We start from the raw sequence: 22,921 nt of genomic DNA on the forward strand, positions 1-22,921 counted from the left end.
TAGCTTCCACCCAACCTTTGAAGATGGTATCCCCGAAGGCCTCATCTTCAACGTTAGCTACTAATTCTTATGTCTTGAACTCACAATCATATCCTGACACATCCGCCAATCGAGATAAATAATCTGTAGCCTTGTTCTACATCCAGGAACATACTCTACATTAAAATTGCAGCAATTCTGCTGCTCGCCAAGTAGGCTTAACTTAATAGTTGTTAGCTCCCCCAGGCTTCAACACTTTAAGCAGTGAAAATAGGTTAAAGCAGTAGTTCCCAAACCTTTGTCTTCTATGGCCCCCACTGAATCATTACTTGAACCTGGGGACCCCAACTGAATCATTATTAGAATCCAGGGACCCCTCCACGAGTCATTACTGGAAGCCAGGGACCCTGGCCTAAGCAATGTTGATCCTTAGAACCACAAAACAATACACAAAAAATGATGGAAAAAACAATCAAGCAAATACACAAATGATACATTTTATTTCATTCGCAAACACATATATTTAAAAAATAAATCAAAATGTAATTTTAATAGAAATGTTGAAGCTGTTCTAAATTTAATTGAGGCCACTCATCGTCCATACTATATTCGGATTGATGCACCTGCACTGCTCCCACAAATCAATCTGGTGATACTAATTACAAAATGAATGCTTTATTTGTTGATTAATTAAAATCATTACAAAAACAAAAATACATAACAGGCACAAAATCTGATTGAACAAATATGAATACCATGCCAAAATATAACATGCCCGACATCGGATTAACCGTTTTCCAGTTTTGTAGGTACATTACATAAGTACATGTGATAACAGCTTATAATTTCCAGTTAAAATATAACATGCCCGACATCAGATTAACGGTTTTCCAGTTTTGGAGGTAAAGAGCATAAAAAAATGTGATAGCAGCTTATAATTTCCAGTTAAAGTGCAATGAGCTCACATGGTAAAAATTAAAATTAAAATGCTAAATACAAGCAACCAATATGACGATTTCTAAAATGACTATAACTATTAGCAACAGCGATACAATGGTATCCCAACATCTATACTAAGGTGGCCTGTCCTTTCAACAGTAGCTAAAATATACAATGCATTTTCCACTGACAAAACTAAAGTGCCGCGAGCTGACAATAACATAGTTACTAATACATTTTAAAACTGATCTGTACATCATAGCACCATACTCAAATCTTTAAAATCATTGGATCGATCATAGCTACAAAAATTACCAACCAATATTTAAATATCGCAAGGTTTTAGAATGATTTTAAAGTACCCTAAAATTGCCCACGTACTCCCTAAAAACAATAAAGTCATTACTTCGCATCCAGCAAATTTATCAATTACTTTAGGAATCAGCCTTACATAATTTCTTTTCAGCTATAAAGATAAATTGTACAAATTGCTGTGTATTATAGACATTAACACCACTTAAGCAGGATATTAATGCAGATCTACAAGTTCTAACTCATAATTTTTTAAAGATAGGTTTTAAAATTAGCTTCCTTTCGTGACACATTTTTGAACATAGTGTAAGAATGTGTAGCAATGTTTTCTCAAACATCCCGCACTGCCTACAGACGTTTGATGACCATTTATACTCCCACTTAGGGGTTCCATCTTTGGTTGGATAAATGCCGAACCTTAAGAGCGTAAATTTCTTTTTAAACAAGGGTTTTAAATGAAAAAGTAAATATGGTTGAGCATACAATTTCTCAAAAGAATTAGCTATAGTCCAGAAGTGGGTTCTTTTTCTTAGCTCATCTTTATCCATAATTTCTGACAGAAGAGCAACAGTTGTATTCAACATTTTTTTATATACCATGATGCTCCTAACTTCATCGACCAGATTTGGGCATTCGAAACGTGAAAGGCATTCAGATAGGTAATCCTGCCAGCTTCTCGAACATTGGCCTTTCGAGATCTCGCACCAGCACAGACTTGCTAACGTGCCCTCCTCCGCTCGAGAAAAAACCAGTAAAGTTTTTTAAAATGCGGCTTGGCGGACCAAAATCTGGTTCCTCAAGCCATATTCCAGTTTTAAATTAGCACGTGGGATCTGTCTGGGTATCCTAAAAACTGATTTATAAGTCCTTATAACTATGTCCTCTAACATTTTTGCGTCCTTACCCTTAAAAATTATTGATCCATAGTCCAGGAAGGGAATGAGCTTTGCTCTCATAACTTTAAGTAAGTGATCATAATTAGGACATAATAACTTATCTCGCAGTTTTCGAAAGGCAAAGGCAAGAGAAGTTCCTTTAGCCTCCAAATTATTAAAATGCTGTCTAAATGACAGTCCATCGTCAAATGTAATTCCCAAATACTTGTAGGATTTTACATAGTCTATTGTTAGACCATTAATATTCAGATCCTTTACCCCTAATTTACCCTTTACAATTAACATTATTTTTGTTTTTTGTCGTTAATTGTTAAGCCATTTTGGGTAACATATGTGTTAAATGAATTTATTGGTCTTTTCAAGCCTATTATAGTATGACTGAGTAAAATAGTATCATCTGCATACTGTAAATATTTAATTTCTTTACCCATCACAGTGGGCGAATGCGAAATTACATTATTAAAATGAGCTGGGAGATCGGCCATAAATAAGTTAAAAAGGCAAGGGACGAGCACACACCCCTGTTTCAAGCCGACATTTGTATCAAGTCGACGGGTGGTGTGACTGCCGTCGCCAATTTTAATCTGGACCCAAGTATTGGAGTATAATAAATTAATCATTTTTAGAAGAGTTTGATATACCCCAATTAAGAAGCTTCTTCCAGAGAATATTCCTGGGAACGGAATCAAAGGCGGCTTTTAGGTCGATAAAACATATGTACAATTTTTGTTTCCTACATTTTGCTTTTTCGCCCAACAATGTTGATAAAATTAAATTTGTCAGAGTCGATTCACCCTTCCTAAAACCTGTTTGAAAAATGGGAATCAATTAGCGCCCAGGATTCAAACTCATCTAACAGACAACTTGCAAACATTTTCGCCTCAACATCTGTGAGGGTTATTAGTCAATAATTTGCCGGGTTGTCCTGAGGGCCGTTTTTATAAATCGGCTGTATAATGCTTCCCCGCCATGTGTCCGGGATATGACTGGTTTTAAGAACCTCGTTAAAAAGAAACGTTAATAACTCTGGCCAATTTATAAGTTTAGCTTTAAAAATACAATTCGGCAGGCCATTGGGGCCAGGAGCTCCATTAGACCTAATCTTAAGTAGGACTTTTTTAACTGTGTCCACTGACCAAGGCTCAAAATCATTGAAAGTTAAAGGGTCACTGACACTTGGGGAGTCACACCCACCTACTGGCTCCAAGGAGACATCATTGTCGGAACGTGCTTCGTCCACGAATGCTAGTCCAGTGTTTGATTTCTTAAAAAAACGTATCCAACTTGATTCATCTATATTGGCACTATTACTTCTAGAATGACCATTTTCTAAATTGTTAATAATACCCCAGAACAGTCGTAAATCCCTAGATTTGCAAGCAAAATGGAGTTTAGCCTAAGTTTCTTCATAATATGATCGTTTAGCTCTCCAGATTTCCGTCTTATACCCCCTCTTTAGGTCTCTGATTTTAAGTGACAATAAGAAGTAGGTGGTCCCTTTTGCTTTTCTGTACAAAGATCTTATTGTTTTATTAAGGGATTTTTTCAAATACAATAAATGATGAGAAAACCAGCCCGGGTTCTTTGAATTCAACATAACACCCCCTGTGCGTTCCCGCCTAGAAAATGTATCCACGAGGGAATCACACAGGGAGGGCCAAAGGGCAACAATCAAGTTTCCTTTATGGGCTGAAACCAAGGCTTCTGGAATTAAAAGAGAAAGAAACTCAATAATATCCTTCTCGGTTTTATCACTCCATATTAGCCTTTTGGGGTTATAAGCGACTGGGGCAGATCTTAATATTCTCGCTTTTGGCAGTTTCTCAAAGGCAAAACTAAAAGTAATAATTTGGGGATTGTGGTCACTCTCGATCCTTGGGATCACCTCATAGTTTTGAACTAGATTAGAAAGTTTATCTGACAATATAGTGTAATCAATAATCGATTAACTATCAGTTCTATTAATTGTATGTTGGATTATGATCTCTGTCAAACAGGATCTTTAAATTATATTTAATAAACTCACAATTAGACCATTTAGTAAGAAGATCTGATTCAATGTTTCGCTTTTTAAAACATACAAGATGAGTATTAAAATACCCAGAAATAATTAAGTGTGAGTCCATATGTTCATAATAAAGCACCTTTATCATTTCCCATAACTGGATAAATTGTAGTGATCGAACCTTTTTTTTTCAAACTTAAATACACATTTAAAAGGATTAACGAATGTCTAGCAATCAATTTGACGCACTGTATCCATTTAACTTGAAGGTCAATCTCATAGTGTTTAACATCAAGACTTGAGGAAATATATATAGAAAGACCGCCACTTGGTCGACCAAAAGCAGCATCCCTAAATGCCGCATTCAAGTATTCTTGATAGCTGATCAGTGGTGTACTACACATATTCCATGTATCCTGCAGAATTAACACATCAATTGATTTTAAAAAGCCTATAACATTTACGTCCTCTATAAGTGAGTTAAAACCATTCGTATTCCAAGAACACAGTTTGAAAAAAGGAACATTAGTTAAGGTACCCCGACTTCAGTCTGTCTTTACTGTATTTTTTCTTGAAAGGGTGGATGGGAGCCAACTCCAATCGTCCACCGTCTCGATGACCCTCTTTAACTCCTCACACACACGTGATCCAGGCTAATTACTTTTAATTTTAATGCCACATAACTTGTTTAAATCTGAAGTTGGCCCTGAAGCACCTTTCAATACTCTAAACTGATCAACCTCAATTTGTTTTAGAGCTACCTTCTTCATCACTGGACCACACAATGCTTTAGTAGGAATTAATGGGGTGGGGTATTGGAGACCTTGAGGTTTCCTTACCTTAATCCCCCAACTTTCAAAATGTTTTGCATTGTCTAATATTTTTATCACAATATCATTATTTAGCCAAGTCGTGATGGTTGATTCCCTATTGCTACCATCATTTTTGAACTCAACAGAGTCCAGGTCAGCAGATACTACATCCTTTAAATATGGGATTATTTTGAATAATTTCAGTATGTTACCCCGATTCAAAATATCATGAGTACCTTGCGTAGAGTAGAGCGGACAAAAAACCACTTTTCTCCCTTCGGCCAATACTACGGGGTGAACTAAGTCTCCACTTACCGTTGAATCACCTGGTACTATCACTCTATCATTCATTGGCAGGTTCAAAGCCTGCAAGTTTATATATTCACCCTGCTTTACGGGTGGTTGGACCTGGATACTACGCCGATCCACCAGTTCATTCAAATCAGGTTTTAGTGATTTTCCATTAGGTGGGTTTTGATCTTGACTACAAGGCTGTTTACTCAGGCTGTACTGATTATTATGTAAACAGATGGAATTAACACTTTTCACAATAACCGTATGGTGGTCTCCCTGGGGGGTTATTCCATCGTCACTTGGTCGGACTGGCTCAATTTCCCCTGCATTTTTTGGCATATTATTTTTGGGACCTACTATATCTTGAATGGTACCAGTCAGATTCTGCTTAGAAGAATGTTGCTTATCATACTGAGGGTCCGAGTCATCAATTCGCTGACCTAGCCCACCTACTGTCCCTGACCATCCTTGGGCCTGATTTTTGAGACCCACAATTGGCTCAGAATCTACATTTATCAAACTACTGCCATCTTTCGAAGATTGATTTTCCTTTTTATTAAATCCAGAGATTTGTGTTGATCTAAAAATAGGAAAGAGTGCCACAGGTTTGGGAATAGTGGTTAAAAGGGGACTCATAATTACTTTCACACTATGTTTTTTTTTATCTTTGCTGCTTTATTATGAGTCTTCCTTAACCTTTTTCTGTCCCTTTTTTATAAAACCACAGGCTCTACTTTAGGTTCTATAGTCCTACTTTCCTTAATGCAGCTTTTATTTGCCTCCACTTTTTCTATCAAATTAGAGGATTGGTCAGACTCAGCAGGTACACAAATATTACCAATTACCATCTGCGGAAATGTATTTTTGTCACTATTAATCGATGCGGGGGTAATTTTCCGGACTTGGGTATTATTAATTTTATTTCCCGGAATCACTGTTTCATCGCACCCCTCAGATTTTCTGCCTGACAACAGTTTTACTTCGTGGACCATAGAGCCCACAATTGAAGGCAGGTCAGAAATGTTATCGATTAATTGAGCACATGTGCAGGATATTAGCTGATACTAATTACAATTTTAGCCTCCATTTTCAAATTCCTTCACATTTACAGTACATTTAAAAATGTTCAATTGCACATTTAGCTTCGGTATTTATATACACTTGATTATTCTGTTCATATTATTTGATTTTCAAAGTAGTCGCGGACCCCCTGAGAAGGCTTCGGGGACCCCCGGGGGTCTGCGGACCCCAGTTTGGGAACCGCTGGGTTAAAGGTTTTGAGGTCCTAGATTAAATACTGCCCTAGTAATAAATTACATTTAAATTACATTTAAATTCACCTCTCTTTATCTCTCATTGGCCCTACTGTTGCCTGACCTCTTCAAAATCACCCACATTCTGTCCTTTTCTGGCCGTTCTTACTCCTTTGCACCGTCACCACAATCCTATTCTTACCCCACCTGACATCATTTGTGTGCGTCCCTTCATAGTTCTTTACCAGCACTACTTTTGACATTCCGAAAGCTCCAGAAAACATCATTGAAAATACAGCTCTAAAAGAAGCCAGTCTCCTAGGCGGATGCAACTCACGGCTGGACAGGCCAGTCTCCCAGGTGGATACACACTCAGGGCATGATGTCACGACGCACGACATTGCACGTGACCTCACTGGAAGTGACATCACAAGAAGCGACATCACAAGAACCGACATCAGATATTATGACCTCACACATATGTTTATCAGGTGCATCATGAGTACAGTTAAGCGCATTATGAGTTTTAACAAATAAGATTTGGCGTCGGGGTCGTGCCAAAAAATGGCACAATCCCGATGCAAAATCTGGGCCTCAACTGATATATATATATTTTTTTTTAAACCCTGCCACAAAGAAATTGGCAAGAAGTAGAAGCATGGTAGTAGCTCTGTTCTGTTTAGTTGGTTGCAAAGTCTACATTTTAAAATATTTGATTGGTTTAAGGTGTGCCATAAAGATGCTCAGTAAATCTAAGGGAATATAATCATCATGAAAACTTTATTTACGGTCAACGGACCTTAAAAAGTGCAGGGATTAGTAATAACTCTGGAGGTGAATGCATTTGTTTGAGAGATCCGTGTTTTGAGAAGTCTCAGATTTGAATCAAAGTAGTGTAAGGTTAATGTGTCTCCTGCAGAGCCCATCAGGTAACAATGAGATGAGAGATATTTATTTTATGTAAATAGTAAAGGAATTACTGCTTTAAACACAGAGATCCTTTTGTTACTTGCAGTTCATACATTTTGAGCCTTATAATATATCACAGTGACTATGAAGGACATGTGACTCCTACAAATTGTAACCCTGCCTCATGTAACTCATCTTATTCATTGATTTACACATGTACATGATTTATTGTTAATGTATGATGTGTATGTTACGTAAAGAGCTATGACACCCTGCATTGGGTTGCGTAGCGCTATAAAAGAAATAAAATAGTGGTATTGAAATTGTTATTTGTGTAAATACTGGGACAGATAAACACATCTGACATTCTTACAGTGCATTCATCTCTTATGTATAGGGACTGAACAAAGGCAAAAGCATGCCGCTTTTAAGTACCTGTGAAGAGATAACAAGCTGTGTGCCTTTGTTTCCCTCTGTGGCATTTACGGTTAAGTGTGAGGTTCCAGGCCGCCTCCAGTCAGGATATTCAAACAAAAGGAGGCCGGCCCTTTAACTCTGGCCCAGCTGGGGGCGAAAAAAAGCCCCCTCACCGCCTGCAGGTTGCTGCTGGAAATGGAAAGCAGACAAGGTGCAGGCCCTGCTGAAGGTGTGCCAGTGTCTGAAAATTGCACCAGGAAAAGTTCAGCATATTTCTGTGGGGCCCAACTTCTTGGCAGGAGGGATGGCGTCCACCCTGTGAAAGTAGTGGGTGGACGCCGTGTACCTGCGTGGACCCCCACTTGTGCCCTAGCGAGAGAGGGACAAGAAGAGCAGAAGAGAGCGTAGAGAAGGAGAGAGATAGAACGGATGGATGGAAAGAGAGAGGTAGCACGAGGAGATGTGGGACATGAGTCTGGTGCACATTTTTGCCCGGGCTGCCTTGGTTCCCTAGTCCGGCCCTGCACATGACACTTTCACCTGAATCTTGATCACTTGCAGTACTCTCACTGTAACAGGCCTCTTACTGTCTTCTACTCTTCCCCTTCGCTTCCACCACCCACCTCTCGAATTTCACCATTTCTCTCACACCCCTGAAGCACTTGCCAAAAAAAGGTACCCTGGCTGTTGATAGCCCTTTCTCCACTAGTGACAGTAAACATGTATTGCACCTCCTGCTCTGTCCATCCTCTCTTCTTGGTCGCTGGTCCTCCGCGCTGCACCGTGCCTGTTTGAAAGGCTCTCCCGTAGATTCAGCCAGAGAGAGGGCCTAGTGTGGCCAGTTGCCTTTTATTAGTCCGGTCACCGGTCCTGGCGACGAAGATGTTGGGCTGACTATGGGCAGAGTGTAGGGACACTGCCAGGTCCCAAAACATGCTGGACAGTAAAGCGAGCAGATGACTGCACTACAGTGGTGTGTGCTGGCTATCTAAAGTGGTAGGGTGGCTGGGGTTGAGGAATAAAATAAAAAAATTAACCTACCACTCCGTTCCCACTGGCGCATCCGGCCACCTCTTTGCTCCTCTTATGAAGTGGATGGGCCTTAAAGCACAGGCTCCCCACCCAATCCAGATGCTGCTCTCATGATGAGAGAAGCTCCAGGATTGGTCTGAGCGACCTTGTTTGCCGGTCAGACAGTGCCTGAGAGCCTGTGGCTTTATTCCAACCCGGCTCTGCAACACAGCTGAGTTTTAGAAACAAAAACTGCACATGTCTAAGGCGGCCGGCCAAACTGACATGCACACTTATAAGTGCATATTATCTTCCTCGCTTCCATACCTGGCCCGGCCACCCTATTGTCATTACTTGGCCTCCGCCTCCATGGTGGCTCGGACATTGTATTATTGTAATTTTATTTATCATCTGCTGGCTCAGGGCAGTGGGGCTACGCTCCTCCGCCATTACGGAGGAGCCACCCCTGCCGTACTAGACTCCCTAGCTCCCATCTTCATTGTATGTGTTGTGAGCATGGGTCTGTTTTCTGACTTATGTGCTGCCGTAGTCTATAGCCAGACCTAAAAATTGCACTTTCGTGCGCAAACTGATTCCCTGCCCTCCCTCCCTCCCCCACCCGGACACAGTCCTAGCCTACTTCCGTCACTCTCGTGCACGCCCCTCACCTGCTCCTGAAATAGACCAGACCTAGATGTGACTCATGCTTGCCAATAACAAGGCGCGCAGGACCCCGGGGCTGACCTCCCATTCTGCCTGGTGCAGAGTAATTTCAGATGCTGTAAATGCACTTTACGCTTATTACATCGCCCCCACGCCTCGGTCATGCTGCCTTCGCTGCCTCTCTGTATCCCAGGAGCCATCAGTTTAAGTGCTCGCCTCTGCACGGGGGGCAGCTGTGGCTGCGCGCACCAGAAATGGCACATTTTCTGCACAGAGGCTGGCTGGCCACACATTTATACAAAGGTGATTTTTACATTAGAGGCCGGTTTGTCTTGCTTTCCAGATTGAAACAGAGATATGCTTTGTTCAGGGAAGTACAGGACGTGTACTGCAGCGAGCAGCAGGCTCTCCGTGTCTCCACAGGTGGCCTTGATGGCACATCACCCAAGAGGCAGCCGCGGCCACTGTCCAGGTGTGGACCCTCAGAGACAGCTCTGGACACGCACAGCCATCCTCAAAGCTGCACACATGTTCCTACGGACTCTGATGCAAGAAATGTGCATTCCTACCCCGTACCACAGTGTATGAATGAATGATTGAATGAAGTAACTTTTTTAGCGCAACGTACCCAAAGGCGTCTTGGCGCTGAAAGCGACAAAATCAGTGAGGCCCAGTAACATCTAGGGGTTTATTTACAAGCCCCCAGCGCAGGGCCGGACTGGGAACCACAACCAGCCCTGGCAAAGTGCCCCCCCCCCGACCCCCTCGGGGGGTTGGAGGTACCGCCGAGCTATGCTGCAAAAATGGCCCTGTAACAAAAACGGTCCCCAGGGGCCCAAAACCACCCCCCACCCGTGTGGCGTACCGGGGGATTGCCTGGTGCCAGTTATGGCCAGTCCGGCCCAGCGCCAGTGGTGTGTCCTGTTTTGTGAGGCACCTGCAGCGAATTTTTCTGCTCCATATTTCCAAGGACAGGAAAAGCCATCATGAGTGGCTTTTCCTGACCTTGTAAATATGGCCCCTTTCTACACAGCACTTTGCTTGAAAGGGGCATTCCATGATTGTTGCTGTGGGTGTTTCCACGCAACAACCATGGAACCCGACACATTTTCAGATTTACGAGAAATCGTAGATCTGGAAATTAGTCTGAATTCTACCCCTCACCCGGGGAAAGCGTAGGGAGGTGAAACGAGGAAAAATGTATTCATTTCTCCTCATTTTTTAAACTTTTTCTATGCGTTATGCATTCTGCAGCACACATAAAATGAGGAATTCAGCTCTTATGAGTGTTTATGTGCAGTAAGGTGTCCCTTAGTGCACATAAACAATCATCCGCATGAAACAGGCATCAGTGCACCTTGCTGCATGGTTCCTGTGTGGCGTATAGCAGCTAATTGTGAGTCAGCGCAGGGGAAAGCACAAGGATGCAACGTATTATTGTAAATATGTCACATCCCTGTGCTTTGAAAGTGAAGCAGCGTTGAGCAACCAAAGGGCTTGCGGTTTTGCGCTGCAACACTTTCTTATAAATGAGGCCTCTATTGTTTACATAGCCAGGTTTTTAAAGACTTCCTAACACCTGAAAGGGAAGTAGCAGCTTTAAAGTCCAGAAGTAGTCGATACCACTTTGTGATGAAGCTCCTGCCTTTCCAGGACGTTCATTTGAAGAGAGAGACAACCAGATCACTGGCGGAGCTGGTACGAAGAGTCCTGCCAGGTTTATACCATCTTAAACTCCTTCAGATAGACAGGTCCTTGGCCCTGATGAGCCTTGCAGGCAATGCATAAACAGGGCCGGACTGGGAACTGAAACAGACCCTGGCAAACTGCTCAGCCAGCCCCCCTGGGGGGAGGGAGGGTGCAGCCGAGCTGTTTGCGAGGGCTGGTTTCGGCCGATTTTGTTACTGGGGGCCGATATTGCTGACCCCGGTAACAAAAATGTCCCCCAAGGACCCAAAACCATCCCCCACCCTGGCAGACCACCGGGGAAATGCCCGGTGCCTGCTACGGCCAGTCCAGCCCTGTGCATAAAGCTTTAAACATTATATGCTGCTTCTCAGACATGAATGCCTAAGATTGCAGAGTGGAGTCTGGGAACATTCAAGAGCATGAGGGCTGCCGCACTTTGTAGATTTTGAACTCTGTTTAGAGAACATTTTAGCAAATTTTGGTGTGGTCCTTTGCAAAAGTCTAATCTTGATGAGACTAATGTGATAACATTTCAGGAGGTCAAATGGAACACATTTGCCTATTTATTTGATGGTTTGAAGGGCAAAGGAGGTCGAAGTAACTTGCTACCTTGATCTTTAACATTGAGTTTCTCGCCCATCATGACAGCAAGGTTGCTAACCTTCTTCATCAGAGCAGGAAGAGTACCCATATCATCAGGCCACCGTGAAGGGGACCAGAAAGTTGTATTATACCCCCAAGGAATAACCTCAGTCTTGGATGAATTTAGTTTAAGACAGTTACTATCCATCCATTTGCTGACTGCACTCATGCAATTCCGGACGGAATCGCCCACATTATCACAGTTTTTAGAAAGAGATACACGATCTGTATATTGTCGGCGTAGGATACAAAGGAAAGACTAAAGGATTTGATCAGGGCGACCAGTGGTGTCCCGTAAAGGTTAAACAGGATCGGAATCAACAAGGAGCCCTCAGGAACCCCACATGGCAGAGAGAAGGGCTCTGATGCAAATTCTTTAAGGGACACTGATTGAACCCGATCAGCGAGAAACGAACGCAGTTAGGCCAATGATGCTCCTTCAATCCCTAAAGTTTGTAGATGGTCAATTAGAAGGTCATGATTGACCATATCAAATGCTGCAGACATGTCGAGTAAGATAAGGACAGCATTTACGCCCTCATCTAAAGTAGCCCTGATTTCCTCCGTGGCTACTATTAGAGCCGACTTGGTGCTATGACCTTGTCTGAAACCGAATTGAGCATCATCAAGCCGGTTATTATTTTCAATGAAGGAGGCTAACTGCATGTCCATGAGCTTCTTCACCACCTCGGCTGGAAAGGGAAGATGGGAAATGGTCCGATAGAGGTTGGGATTCAGCACATTAAGATTGTTTTTTTTTTTTTAAATGGCTGGTCAAATGCCGACTCCCACTGTTTAGGAAAGTTTCCTACATCGAACATTGCATTGAAGATTTTGACCAGATGGCTGGCTACCACTTTGGGCACAAGTTGAATTATCTTAGGTGGACACGGGTCCTGGGGAGATCCTGATTTTGTATTAATGATCACAGTCTTTAGTTGTTCAACTGTAAAAGAATAACATTTATTGAAGCTGTGCTTAATCAGATTTCCATCAAGGATCGATGAGCTATCGTTAGGGCTGGAGCAGTTTGTGGAGAATTTGTTAAAGATCTCCTGAACTTTTTCCTGAAAAAAGTTTGCCATTGAATCACAGAAAGCCTGGCTGCAAGCTGCTGAATTACTAGCAGATATCGACGTAAGTGTGTTTACTGGTTGAAAAAGTGCTTTACTAGAGTTACTGGCCAATTTGATTTGATCCCTATAGTAGTCTGATGTAGTGGCCAGAGCGAGCCTTTTGTACTCGGCAATGCACTGTTTATATTTTTCTTTTTCTCTCAGGTCCTTATAGGCTCTCCTCTACTTACATTCCTGCCTGCAACACCCTTGTGTTGTGGCCCTAAGCACCTTTGATTTTGGATGGGGCAAGTGTGTTAAGCACAGATACAAACCAATCTGCATAGCTCCCTGACATCTGATCTACGTTTTCTGACATACTAGGCTTGAAACTCACTGGAATAGACAACAATTCAAGGGCTTGCACCTTATGCCAGGTGCGAACGACTGTAGGTTTCCTTGCTGTCTCTAAGGAGGAAGATCTTTCAAGAGACAAAGGGGCATATTATCAAGCACGGCGTTAACATTATCGCCCCTAAAGCGGCGATAATGGGCTTGATAATTTGCAGTAGAGAATTCCCATAGAAGCCCATGTTAACACCAGAACCTGGGCTTCTTTGGGAATTCACAAGGGCGTATTATCAAGCCCATTATCGCCACTTTAGCGGCAGTTTTCTGCCGCTAAAGTGGGTTTAATGTTAACGCCGTTTCTTGATAATATGCCCCATACTTTCCCAGAGTACTATCCGGATTAAAAATGGAAGAGCTATTTGTAAATATCCCCTCAAGGGTGTGCCCGGTCCATTGAGTTGAGCCATCCACCATCTGTGATAGTCTGAGCCAGGACATATTGTCCACAAGGAACTCTCTGTCTGGGTCAAGTTTATTTTCAAGATGAAAGTTGAAATCACCTAATATAGTAAAATCTGTTTTGAGAATAGAGGATTCCAGAAACTAGCTGATGTCACATGAGAAAGCCAGTCTTGGCCCAAGGAAGGCGGTAAATTAGAAGGCCATTAAAAGATTGTGTTTTGTTAAGTTTAATATTAAATAGAAGTGCTTCATCCTCAGAAGTAGAGGCTGCCGTAAAGATAGGGGCAAAGGGGCCGCGATAGATGACCGCTAACCCACCGCCCTTCTCTAAAGTCTATCTAGGTGATACATGGAGTATACCAGAGGGAACCGCTATGACCAAATCAGGACCAGATGTATTGTCATCCCGGGTTTCATTCACGAACACAAGGTCTGAATGATGAGAATCCAACATTTCTGAAAGTTTGATGGAGTGTCTAATCAAGGACCTGGCCATCATCAGGGCACATTTAATATTAGAGCTGGTGGAAACGGGTAACTGGGCCACCTCCAGTCTCGTTGTGTCAGACTGCTCACCTTCCCTCAGCGAGTTTAGAATAGTGGATCTAAAGTTGCAATTCTTACAGACTGAGCGCATTTTGTCAAAGATAGATGAAGAGCATGGTATTGGACAGGTGGAGGCCTTAACTGGGGTTTAAGGAGCAATAGTGTGACTATGGAATACGTTCTATGCATTACTGGTTGCAGGTCCAAACGGCCAGTGGGACGGGTGCTGGGCACAGTCGAGGTGCAGACAGGCTTGCCTTATTGATAAATAGCCTGCATGAGAGATGGGTGAGCCTAAGCACTGTGCTTTGCAGCCTGCAATGAGAGCAAACAGGTGGGGAAAATGATACTTAAACTGGGGTCCAGCAACCCCGTACGCTAATCACAGGCTCCCCTGTGATCAGCGACTACTGGTAAATTAAAAGCAAAGGCAAAACAAAGGGGAGTATGGAAAGAGATAAAAAGTCTGCCTGTATTTGTATTTGTATTCGTATTTTCAACTTGTAGAGCGCCTTATCACCCCGGGGTCTCTAAGCGCTTGACAGGTGAGTGAGTACTGGCAGGGGGAAAGCAGACTAGATATTACCCCATGCCTCTTGGAAAAGCACGGTTTTTAGTTTTTTCCTGAAAGGCAGGAGTCTGGTTTCCTTGCGCAGATTTTCAGGCAGTTCGTTCCAGGCTTTGGGCATTGTGTGGGAGAATGTCCGACCACCAATAGTGGATCGTTTGATCCTAGGGCAGATCAATAGGGCGGCGTTAGCTGAGCGTAGGTTCCTGTTAGGGGCATATGGGACAAGTCGTTTTTTAATATATTCCGGGGCTTGCCCATATAAGGCTTTCTGCGTGATGCATAGGCCCTTGAACTTCGCTCGTTGATTCACTGGCAACCAGTGTAGCTCCCGAAGGAGGGGGGTGGCCGGTGTCCTTCTCGGTTTATTAAAAATAAGTCTAGCCGCGTCATTCATGACGATCTGCAGTCTCCTGGAGAGTTTTTTCGTGATGCCGAAGTACATGGCATTACCATAATCCAGACGGGCTAGAATTAAGGCTGACACTGCTCTTCTGAGAGTATCTGCCTTTAGAATAGAGGCTAGCTTGCGCAGTTGTCTCAGGAGACCTACACAGGTGCCCACCACCGTCGAGACCTGGGCTGACATCGTAAGATTTGTGTCTATGATTATGCCCAGGCTTTTCACTGCTGTTGCCGGTATTGGGGGGGTACCCAGCTCCAAAGGCCAAAGGAGGTCGCACCAGGGGCTGGATGAAGTGGTGATAGGAAGGACCTCCGTCTTATCAGGGTTAATCTTTAAAAAGTTTGCCGTCATCCAGTTGAAGGTAAATTTTAAAATATTCTTCAAGTTTTGATCAGTCAAAGGGGAGTCGCCTATCTGGATGATGATCTGGGTGTCGTCAGCATAATTATATATATTACAGTCCATCTGATTCAGAGATGCAATGAGGGGCTGCAGATAGGCGTTAAACATCAAGGGGGACAGTGTGGAGCCCTGCGGGACACCACATGTGATTTCAGCAGCCTCTGACACCATATCATCCAGTTGTACTTTCTGGACCCGTCCACCTAGGAACGAGGTCAGCCAGGCGTGGGCCGTGCCCTTGATGCCAAACTCCCCCAACCGCGACAGAAGAAGGTCATGATTGACCATATCGAATGCCGCGGAGAGGTCGAGAAGCACCAGGGCACAGGGATCTTTATTATCTGATTTAAGTCGTAGATCATCTAGCACTGATAACATGACTAGTTCTGTGCTGTTGTGAGCTCTAAACCCAGCTTGGTTGGGTTGTAGTAGTGCGTTGCTCTCGAGGTGGTGCGAGAGGGCAGACAGCACATGATGTTCCAATATTTTTGCTAAAAGAGGCAATTGAGATATGGGCCTGTAATTCTTTAGAATCTTGGTGTCGGCACCGGCCTTTTTTAGCAGGGGTATCAGTCTCGCCTCTTTCAGAATAGAGGGGACTAGTCCCAAGGTTAGGGAGCTATTTAGGAGTGATAAAATATCCTCCTCCAGAACTGGCCAGGCTTGTTTAAATATCTGCGGGGGGCACGGGTCCGCCGGAGAACCTGATTTAATTTGGTTCATCACTTTTGTCAGGGAGTCCTTGGTAAGTAGGGGTAGGGAGGTTAAAGGCTCAGTGATTGTGGGAGGTGGAGTTAGCGGAGTAGTCGGGCAGTCAAGCCTAGGGGTGCTTTTGATTTCTCTCACAAGGTCGGATATCTTGGAGGTGAAAAAGGATTGGAATTTATGACAGTCCTCTTGCGTAAAGGAAGGTGGTTGGTCCTTCTTTTTCCTCAGTTCAGTGAGTACTTGGAAAACTTCCTTCTGGGGGTTAGATGCTGTGGCAATTCTGTTCTCGTAGAACTCACTTTTTCTGGTTATGATGGCTTGCTTATACAAGGCAAGCTTTTCCTTATAACAAGTCTGGTAGTTAAGATCATACCCCTTACGCCAGGCTCTTTCACACTGTCGCAGGGACCGTTTTAGGAGTCTCAGATCATCATTGAACCATGGGGCGCTTTTCCCTTTTTCCCTGATTTTTATCTTACGTGCTGGGGCTACCACCTCAACTGCAGATACTAATTTTTGCGAGAGCTTTTGACTGGCCTTCTCTAGGTCATCTTCCGGTAGCCTGTTTAAGTGGGAGGCTTGCTGTAGAGTAGATAGCAAAGTATCCGGGTTAATGGCGTTCCATCTTCTCACAACCCGCCATTTGTCGGATGAAGTGCTTTCTTGTTTCGGGAAAGCTAAGCTACCTTGTACAAGATAGTGGTCTGACCAAATGCAGGGCATTGAAGTGACTGGGCACAGGGCAGGAACAGAAGTCCAAATCAGGTCCAGTGTATGGCCCTTTATGTGGGTTGGGCCTATCACAATCTGGGTTAGTTCTAGTGTGGTCATTGCATCTTCTAACTGTTTGGACGTGATGTCTCTAATGGGCTCCTCCCAGTGGAGGTTAAAATCGCCCATTACCACGAGACCCTCATATCTCGTACGGAGGTCATGGAGCAATGCCAAGAAAGGTTCTAGAAATGTTGTAGAGTTCACTGAGTTGCGGAACTCCGCAAAGTACTGAAAAAACTCCACTGTGCACCACTGAGTTCTGCAAAGGGCAGAGTGCGGTAATTCACCCTGCTTGCACTGATTTTTAACACTAGGAGTTTATGCTGTACTGAAAATTCAGTGCAAACAGCACCACGTGCAGCGCAAAGATTGCTGCTTCTTTCTGCAGCTTGAGTAGCTGATCTACTCCAGTGGCAACTTCCTCAATGCGAGCGGTAGGTTTCTCAACGTGAGCAGTAGCGACTAACCACGACCACCCAATCTCACCACGAGGTGGTCTAGCGTATGATTTTCCTCTCTCATCTTCACCAAGTTTAAGTTGATGAGCCGCAAGAAAGGCGCAAGAGAGGAAAAACTCCACACCGTGCTGCTTCCCTGAGTTTTTCGGAACTCCGCGTTCTACCCAGAGTGTAGAGTGAGCAAGACTCAGCGAACTCCGCTGGCAGAGCAGAGTTCATCGCCCACCCCTAATAAAAAAAATAAAACACTAAAAAAGGACTAAACCCTCTACCAGGGCTCCTGTAAGAGAGAGGCCAGGCCACTCCAAAACAGCTCCTGGGTGCCTACAAGGAAACAAAAGGCAATGGGCAGCACCAACCTTGCCACAGGTAGCACAGACGCTCATTAAGGTTTGCTAAATAGCCCGTCATGAGAGAGGGGCATGCCAGGGGGCGTGCCTAAGCTCTGTGTTTTGCAGACGACTAGAGCAAAAGGGTGAGGACAATTATACTTAAACTGGGGTCCAGCAACCCCACTTGCTAAACAAATGCTCCCTTGCAATCACAACTACTGGTAAATTATTAGCAAAGGCAAAACAAAGGGGGGTACAGAAACACATAAAATAATTAAAATGCTAAAAATGGACTAAGCCCTCTACCTAGATGGTGTTACAAAAAACAGTGGTCCCTACTCGTGGACACAATGGTATACTGAGCTAATAATCACACACCTGATAAGTGTTATGTCTTTTGTCCAGCCGGACAAGGAATTTATTTAACAATTTTCTTAATAAGAACTGGATGAACACATTAATAACAAGTGGGCACAGCCGTGACCCACAACATTCAGACAAAACAACGAACAGAATGGTAAAAGGAGCAAAGCAAAAATATGTCTGTGTACTTGTGGTCAGTGTTACAGACAGAGATTGTTATAACCACACCATTGCGTTTCACAATATTTTAAATGTCATATTGCATCCGGGGGTTTTTTGGTCAACGACGTTTCGATGCCTAAGTTAAATGAAGATGACCTAGAGAAGGCATCATCATCAGGACAAAAATATAGTCATTGTCGTCTTTAAATATAACACTGCCTTATAACGCCATTGCGTATTACATCAGGCAATTCAACGGATCAGCAGATACCATGAACAATGAAGGAATCGGTACTGCCGTGTCCAGCGTGGAAAGTCGTCTGGATTTAGAGCGTAATAGCTCGATATGCAGAAGTCGGCGGCGCTGTGGCGGATGGTGGGGTTCTGAAGACCAGAACCCCACCACGGCAGTACCGATTCCTTCATTGTTCATGGTATCTGCTGATCCGTTGATTGTCAAAGAGGGGGTGACCAGCTGTGCGCATGTCGTGGGATTGGTAAGGGAGTTAAGAATTTCGTAGAGATCCTTTGGTGAATTTCCAGCCTGATTACGTTTAGTAAAACATTATCTTTACGTGCACTTTTTAAATTCCTATGGTAAGTAGTGAGGGCCAATTTAAATTAAAACTTTTCTATTTCCAGCTGGAATTTATGCCAGGATTTTTCTAGGTGTTTGTATCTATATTTTGCACTGCGTAGGTCATCAGTGTACCATTCTTCACTTTTTTTCCGAGAGTTACTGAGTTGGTGTGTCATGGGAGCCAACCTGTCTATCACATCACTCATGGTAGCATCCATGTACTTTTTAAGCCTCACACATAACATCAGTATTTTGTAGTTCTCAAGACTTGTACATAACACCTGTATTGTGCACGTCTCAAGCCTCGCACAGTGTGTGAAGTTGGCCTGGTATTTGCTGTCCACTAATTAAAGTGGGCACCTTGCACCAGTCCAAACAACCCTTATGGTGATTTAAGGGGGTCAAAGATAACCTTGAAAGCTATCCAAGTGGTAGCTTTGGAGAGCAGCCTTCAGGCTTAGTCTTGAAGGAATGTTAAGCAGCTTGTTTCACCAGAGTGCAACCTAATCGTCTTGGTTAAATGAAAGGAGAACCACACAGTAGTTATAAAAATATGTATTTATTATTGTAATACACTCTAAATACGTCTCAGTATCTGCTACATGAAGATAAACACAAAGCATACAATAGTGTAGCACAGAAACAATCACAAGTAATACACAGTGGGCTCCAGCGGGAGATCAAACCGTATACTAAAATAGTGGTATAATAACCATGACTGAAGTCAAGACAGTGTCTGGAAGATGTAGAATCACTGGGACCCCAAGGACCCACCCAAGGTGAGTAAGTAGGGACCCCATGGAGGAAGGGTGCAGTGTGGGAACATGACCACTGGCGCCGTACAATTCTATGGGAGAGTCGTGGTTACAGTGACAACGTTTATGGACCCTTCCCAGTGAATTACAAGGAAGCCCTTTGGATCATAGGAGGTTGAAGAGCCAACCCACCCATGGATACCATAGTGCTAGAATTACCTATCCCAGGGAAGCTGGGTGCATAGGGCCGAAGTGGCGTCAAAAACCGCTGTCGATCTGATTGGAGTACTTCAAGGAAGAGCCACTGCTGAGAAGAAAAACAGTGTCAGTTGAAATCCAAAGGTGGATTCGGGATACGGAATACCTGAGAGCAGAGGGGACAGAGTCTGGGTCACCAGGGGCTTGCTAGACGAATTCCCAAGGTTGTCGGGTGCTTCAGGTACATTGAGGAGGTTCTTGACTCTGCAGCCACCGGGACCAGGAGATGTCGAGGATGACCAGAAGCCGGATACAAGCTGTCCCACAAAGGATGTTGAGTGCTAATTGGTCGTTGTCCGGCTGGAGCATCAACAAGCCTTTACAGCAGCAACCCACGAAGATGGTCAAGAAAGGTTACGGTTCAGACCAGCAAGGTCCAGGAGACTCATCAAACACAGGGGAGTTGAAGCAAAGCCTGGAGCAACTAGAGAAGCTCAGGACAGTGGTTAGGATACTTCCATGTCCTTTGTCCAGTTGCGCGCCAGAGCAGGAGCCAACGGCTCCCAGGACTGGTTTGAACTGGACTATTCACAGTGACACCAAATGGGCCCCTCGTGCAAAACTTCGGTCGCTGGCAAGCGCACACACCCAGGCCTAATTAACTAAATCCTGTCTGGGAGGTGGTCACCTATTGTTCTGCCTTCCCCTGGTCAATCTTGGCTCCGCAGCAGGAGGGCAGAAATGTGTCTCTGGTCGGCAGCAACCATTTTGGGCTCCCTGAGATTAGACAGCTGGTACCGGGAACACCAGAGGTCTCACAAAGCTTGTTTCTGAGGGGTGGAATCATACCTTCCACACTGGTTATCACTGTGGGGATATGATTCCACAATGTTTGACAACAAACACAATAGGGTTGCTTACAGCCGTTTTAGAGTTGGTCATCACGAGGTTGTATAATGCCACTCTATATGTCGTAATGGCTGTAGCACTAACAACCCAGGAGAATAGACTCCGTAGGCTCACGCAGTGGCACATTCTCACTTAGAACCAAGCACCCTGTCTCCAAGGGGGGGGGTTATAGGTTTTAAGCGCAGTGACCCTTAGATATAGTAAACCTGTATCGTAAGAAGGTGGTGTATGCACCAACTTACACAGGCTCCAATGGCAGGCCTGTAGATCCATTTTGCGTGGCCTCTCCTGGGTAGCATAATACATGCTTCAGCCCATGGGAGGCCTCTGGGGTACCAATGCCCTGGGTACATGGGCACCATATACTAGGGACTGACAAGGGTACCCCAGTATCCAAGCTTGGAGTCTACCTAAGTAACATTACATACCATTTTAGGGAGAAAGTAGATAGACTGGGGTCCTGATTATCAGGATCACAGCCAGACTTGTCAAAAACAGTGTAACATGAAGCAAAACATGGGGGTAATCGTAAGAAACAGATCCTACTTTCCTAAAATCACTATTACATACTTCAAAGCCTTGCGATAACACCAGTATTGTGTACCTCTCAAGTCTTGCACATAACACCAGTAATGTGTACTTCTCAGGCTTCACACATAGCACCAGTATTGTGCACTTCTCAAGCCTCACACATAATACCAGTACTGTGTACTTCTCAAGCTTCACACATAACACCAGCATTATGTACCTCTCAAGCCTTGCACATAGCACAAGTAATGTGTACTTCTCAAGCCTCACACATAACACCTGTATTGTGTACTTCTCAAGCTTTTGCACACAACACCAGTATTGTGTACTTTGCAAGCCTCACGATAACACAAGTGTTGTTCTTCCCAAGCCTCTTGATATCATTAGTTTTGTGTAATTCTCAAGCTTTGCAAATAGCACCAGTATGGTGTACCTTTCAAGTTTCATAATAAAACCAGTATTGTGTGTGTCTCAAGCATTGCGCATAACACCTGTATTGTGTACTTCTCAAGCCTTGCACATAACACCAGTATTGTGTACTTCTCAAGCCTCGCACATACACCAGTATTGTGTACTTCTCAAGATCCTCAATTACATTAGCATTGGGTACTTCTCAAGCTTAGCACACAGCACCGGTATTGTGAACATCTCAAGCCTCATGATAACACCAGTATTGTATACTTCTCAAGCCTCGCACATAACACAAGTATTGTGTGCTTCTCAAGCCTTGTGATAACACCAGCATTGTGTACTTCTCAAGCCTCGCACATAACACCAGCATTGTGTACTTCTCAAGCCTCGCACATAACACTAGTAGTGTGTGCTTCTCAAGCCTTGCACTTAACACCAGTATTGTGTACTTCTCAAGCCTTGTGATAACACCAGTATTGTGTACTTCTCAAGCCTTGTGATAACACCAGTATTGTGTACTTCTCAAGCCTTGTGATAACACCAGTATTGTGTACTTCTCAAGCCTCGCACATACACCAGTATTGTGTACTTCTCAAGATCCTCAATTACATTAGCATTGGGTACTTCTCAAGCTTAGCACACAGCACCGGTATTGTGAACATCTCAAGCCTCATGATAACACCAGTATTGTATACTTCTCAAGCCTCGCACATAACACAAGTATTGTGTGCTTCTCAAGCCTTGTGATAACACCAGCATTGTGTACTTCTCAAGCCTCGCACATAACACCAGCATTGTGTACTTCTCAAGCCTCGCACATAACACCAGCATTGTGTACTTCTCAAGCCTCGCACATAACACTAGTAGTGTGTGCTTCTCAAGCCTTGCACTTAACACCAGCATTGTGTACTTCTCAAGCCTCGCACATAACACCAGCATTGTGTACTTCTCAAGCCTCGCACATAACACTAGTAGTGTGTGCTTCTCAAGCCTTGCACTTAACACCAGTATTGTGTACTTCTCAAGCCTTGTGATAACACCAGCATTGTGTACTTCTCAAGCCTCGCACATACACCAGTATTGTGAACTTCTCAAGATCCTCAATTACATTAGCATTGAGTGCTACTCAAGC

The sequence above is a fragment of the Lissotriton helveticus genome, chromosome 2_1 (genome assembly GCF_964261635.1).
Source record: "Lissotriton helveticus chromosome 2_1, aLisHel1.1, whole genome shotgun sequence".
Taxonomy (NCBI): domain Eukaryota; kingdom Metazoa; phylum Chordata; class Amphibia; order Caudata; family Salamandridae; genus Lissotriton; species Lissotriton helveticus.